Raw genomic sequence first — 5,466 nt, 5'->3', positions numbered from 1 at the left:
CTGTACAGGGTTTCCGAGGCTGTAAATCTTTATAGGAGCAGAAAGCCTCATCTTTCTCCCGTGGAACAGCTGGTAGTTTCGAACTGCTGACCTTGCGGGACTCAGCCCAATTCGTAACCACTACACTACCAGAGCTCCTTCATTTTATAGACTTGTTTAATGTATGCCTGAAAGGCAATCTCCAAGAATGGATTCAATACAGGTTTGAAGAGTGTCAAAGGATCCAAGTTTCAGGGGTCCTACCAGTCTCTATCAGACCAGCAAGTCTGGTATTTTTTATTATCTTGGATTTTGTTCTACATTTTTCTCCTACTCTGTCCAGGACTACCAACTGGGATCCTAATCCTGGCCGTCAGTAGTAGTAGTCAGATATCAACTAATTCTTCTGGTTTCAGGCTAACAGGGGCTGTGGTTTGTGCGGTCCATTCGTCTTTGCATTAATTATTTCCGTGTGTCTTTGATTTTCTTCACTTTTCTCTGGACAGGAAGAAACTAAAAGCTAACAAGCTTTTAATACCTTAGATGCAACTCGTCAAACTAGAATGAAGAACAATGCAGGAATAAGTTGTGACAATTGAACTTGATGTCACCTGAGATTGAATATGCTCCTAAATCCTCAAGACCAGTGATCCAGGCTTTCAGGATGATTGCAAAGTTTGCATAACTTTGCCCCTGGAGGTTCTACCTGGATACATGACAGTACGTCAAAAAGTGTTACTACAAAAGCATAGAAACCTTTATCTAACAAAAATATCAAAATGTGAAGCTATTGTTTCTCAACATATCCTTTAGCTAAGTCTATGCACTTGTGGAAGGAGTGTTTTCATCCATCGACTCATTCTCCAAAGAATTGGATGCTCTTCCATTTAAAACAGCAGTTTTGATATTCTCAAAGGCCTCAAATTATGTGACTTTTTAATTATCTTAGTGTTTGGGGAACAAAAAGAAGTTTGAAGGAGCAAGATATGGACTGCAAAGTGGATGGTGTAATGTTTCTTAACGAAATGCTCATAGGACAGTACTTGCCACCCTCAAAGAATGAGTAGGTACACTTTCACAATGGAAAAACTTTCCTCAGAGCAATTGTCATGACCTTTTTTTCTTAATAATTTTATTTTCTTAAAATTTCTTCATAATAAGACCCTATAATCATCCTGTTTCCTTTGAGAATCTCCTCAAACAGCCTAACCTTCTGAGTTTATCACTCTACTTTAACTAGCCCAGCAGACCCCTGCACCCCTTTCTCTGAAGGTGACTTAATGATACCAAGATACTGTATTATCGAGAGAATTTGTCTTCAACTATCCAGTGAACTTAGAAACATGTTTAAACACATTCTGTTTGGAATAAACCCAAGAATGTATGGGTTCCTAGTCATGATACTTTTTTACTTACCTTTGTGTTTGCAGCACATCCAGTTATGTACATAATAATATCCTTTGCCAAACCTATCTATGCACAGGACTGTACTATATGATATGACATCTCACACTTGCTCAGTTTATATATTTACTGATCGGTCCAATCATAAATGATTATTTGTTATTACTGTGATTACAGGATTGCATATGTGATAGTATTTATTATTGCTGCCTTTTATTCTTGTTTATTATCCCATTGCTTTCCTTTGCCTTGGATACATGGTGTTGACCTCCCCTTTATTGCGCATTGCCCTGCTCTACACCCAAGTTAATACATGTGTACTATCTTATCAATGACTTTCTCTCTCACCCCTGCCGTCCCCGGTAACCATCAAAGAATGTTTCTTCTGTGCCTTAACCTTGTCTTAATTTTTTTTTATCATAATGGTCTCATACAATATTTGTCTTTTGTGATTGACTTAATTCACTCAGCATAATATCCTCAAGATTCATCCATGTTGTGAGCTATTTCGTGGATTTATTGCTATTCTTTTTTTTTAATGTTCTATTGTGAATTATGTGATAGTTATATATGGGAAAACATTAGTTTTACATTCATCCTATCGTATATTGTTTCACTACTATGGTTACAATCCCCTCCATGCATCATCAACCAACCAAAGGGTCGTCAGCACACAGCCCCTCTCCCTCTCTGTGTCTAAAGTCCCCAACTATTCCATCTCTCCACGTCATCATCTCTGCCTCCATCTCAGGCATCACTGCTTCTCTGGGTAGGGTCTCGCTCTCCACTCTTCTCCCTTGATGGTCCCTCTGCTCCTAGGCTGAAAAGTTAATCACTCCCCTTTATTGCTATTCTTTAACATTGTTGTGTGTTGTTGTTGATAGGTACTGTGGAATCAGTTCCGACTCATAGTGACCCTAGGCACAACAGAAGGAAGCACTGCCCATCTTGCACCGTCCTCACAATTGTTGTTGTGATTGAGCTTATTTTTGATGCCACTGTGTCAATCCATCTAGTTGGGGGTGGGGGGGTCTCCTTCTTTTTGGCTGACCTTCCACTTTACTAAGCATGGACCATCTTTTCATCTATGTTAATCTATTCGTTCACTGGTGAACACTTAGGTTGCTTCCATCGTATTGCTATTGTACAAAATGCTGCAATAAGCGTGGGGATGTATATATCTATTCACATCACAGCTCTTATTTCTCTAGGATATATACCCAGTAGTGGGATTCCTGGATTATATGGCATCTCTAGTTCTAACTTTTAAAGTAAATTCCATATCATTTTTCACAGTGGTTGTACCATTTTACAATCCTACCAGCAATATATAAAAGTTCCAAATTCACCAGCATTTGCTGTTTTCTGGTTTTTTGATCATTGTTATTATTTCCAGGGTGAAATGATATCTCACTGTTGTTTTGATTTGTGTCTTGCTAGTGAATAATGATCTTAAGCATCTCTTGATGTATTTATTGGTCACCTGAATGTATTCTTTAGTGAAATGTCTCTTCTTGTCCTTTGTCCATTTTTAAATTGGATTGCTTGTCTTTTTGGTGTTGAGGTGTTAAAATTTTCAATAAAATTTAGAAATTACTCCCTTGTCAGATAAGTTGTTGTTGTTGCTAAGTGCCGTCAAGTCGGTTCCAACCCATAGCGACCCTGTATAGGGTTTCCAAGGAGCGACTGATGAGCTTGAACCACTGACCTTGAGATTCAAACGACTTTGCAGTCTGGCGCATTAACCAGGACTCCTGTCAGATATAGTATCACCAAAATTTGTTCCCCAGTCTGTAGTCTCCCTTTTTACTTTTTGGAGAGGTATTTTAATGTGTTGAAGTCTTTAATTTTTAGGTCTCAGTCATCTAGTTTGTTTTCTGCTCTTCGTGTGATTTTAGGTATGTCTCACAGTGTATTTATGTTATATATTAGGGTCCTGAAGTTTACTCCTGGAATCTTGGTGTGGTGCTGTAAGATAAGCACTGGACCACAAGTTCACTTTATAATGCAAGGTCAGAATTTCAAATGCACCAGCCACTATGAGGAAACTCTATACAAGGTCACAGCGAGTCAGAACCAACTCAAGAGCAACAACAGTAAATTTGCCCCTACCTTACCTTTGATGATTTTTATTGCTTTAACAGACTTTTTAACGTTAAGGTCTTTGATCCATATTAAGTTATTTTTTTTTATTTAATGATAGATATGGATATTGTTTCTTTCTTTCTTTTTTTTTTTTTTTTCTGCAAATGGATATACAGTTTTGCCAGCACCATTTGTAAAAGAGACTATCTCTCTAATGAATTTCAGCCAGCTGTTCATAGGTACAAGGATTTACTTCTGGATTTAGGTTCTGAGATTGAGAATTGTGAGGTTTCCTAATTTGTTCTTAAGTAGTGTTTATTTTTCTGGGGTCTCTTTCTTTTCCACATAAAGCTGGTGATTTGTTTTTCAATCTCTTTAAAGAAAGTTAATGGAATCTGGATCAGGATTGCATTGTATCTCTAGATTGCTTTGGATAGTATTGACATTTTCACAATGTTAAGTCTTCCTATCTATGATCAAGGTATGTTCTTCCATTTATGTAGGTCTCCTTTGTTAGCGTAGTGGTTGCAAGTTGGGCTGCTGACATGAAGGTCAGCAGTTCAAACCTACCAGCCATTCTGCTGGAGAAAGATGAGGCTTTCTGCTCCCGTAAAGATTGACAGACTCAGATACCCTATACAGGGTCACTGTAAGTCAGAACTAACACCACCACCTTTGTTTTTTTGTTTTTTTTAGAGCAATGATTTATAGTTTTCTTTGTATACGTTTTTCATATCCCTGGTTAAGTTTATTGCAAAGTATTTCATATTCTTGTTGGCTATTGTAAATGATATTGTTTTCCTGATTTCCTTTTCAGAGTTTTCTGTGTTTGTGCAGAAAACTTATTTCTGTATATTGATTTTGTATTCACCACTTTGCTGAATGTGGACTAGTCAAAGTATTTTATATGTTGTCTCACTTGATTTAAGCTTACCTACAATTCCATAAAGCTATTATTCTCATTTTGTTTTCAAAAAGGAGTAAAATTAAAATTATGTAAACTAAGTAACTCACATAGGGTCAAATATAAGCAGCAAGCATTGTTTAGAATCCAAATTTGTCTGAATTAATCACCAGTGTTCTGTTCTACTCTTTTCATTATACTATATTAAGCAAAGGTTTAGTAATCACTGTTTCTTGTCTATGTTTCATTCCTTCTTTCCTTGCTTTTTTCTTTTCTTTCCCTATCTGCATTCCTCCCTTCCTTCTTCTTCTTCTTCTGCTTTTTTTTTTTTTGTTTTGTTTTGTTTAAATGTTCTTCTATTTATGTTTTCTTTTTCCCTTGGCCTCCCTTCCTCTTTTCCTGTCTTTCTTTTCTATATATCCATTTTTCTGTTCTCTTTTTCTTCCTTCTTATTTGTATCCTGTTTCATCTTGTCCCTATTGACTCAAATTTATGATGTATTTGAGTAATCCTGAATCCATTTTCTGTCATCCAATCAATGATTCTTGTTGCTGTTGTTAGGTGCTGAAATGGTTCCAACTCTCAGTGACCCATGTACAACAGAATGAAACCCGACCCAGTCTTGTTCCAGTCTCAAAATTGGTGCTATGCTTGAGCCTGTTGTTGCATCCATTTGTGTCATTCTCTCATTAAAGATCTTCCTCTTTGCTGACCCTCTACTTTAGGACGCACAATGTCATTCTCCAGGAATAAGCTCTTTTTTTTTTTAATATTGATTAAGTTTGTCTTCTGTGTTTTCATCCACACAATAAATTAAGCTCATATACAGAGCACAATGGTGTCGCAGTGGTGTCATAAGATAAGCACTGTACTGCCAAACACAAGCTCCACTGTTTGAGCCCATTAATCACTCTTTGGAAGAAAAATGAAGATGGTTTAAAGCTTTAAAAACCCTATGCAGAAATGCTCAACAAAATCCTAGCCAACAGAATTCAGCAACACATCAAGAAGATAATACATCATGATCAAGTGGGATTCATATCAGGGATGCAAGGATGGTTCAACATTAGGAAAACGATCAACGTTATCCACCA

At 37.0% G+C, this 5,466-nt stretch overlaps 1 protein-coding gene across 1 annotated transcript in view; it reads right to left on the bottom strand.

The window, feature by feature from the left end:
• The window catches only part of LOC102823020 (protein lin-7 homolog A-like), a 249,488-nt gene that overhangs the window by 151,253 nt on the left and 92,769 nt on the right, over positions 1-5,466 (bottom strand). The window lies entirely within an intron of this gene.

The sequence above is a fragment of the Chrysochloris asiatica genome, unplaced genomic scaffold, assembly GCF_000296735.1.
Source record: "Chrysochloris asiatica unplaced genomic scaffold, ChrAsi1.0 scaffold00175, whole genome shotgun sequence".
NCBI classification, from domain to species: Eukaryota; Metazoa; Chordata; class Mammalia; order Afrosoricida; family Chrysochloridae; genus Chrysochloris; species Chrysochloris asiatica.
The sequence above is the reverse complement of the archived record's forward strand: the minus strand, read 5'-3'. Positions and strand labels throughout refer to the sequence as shown.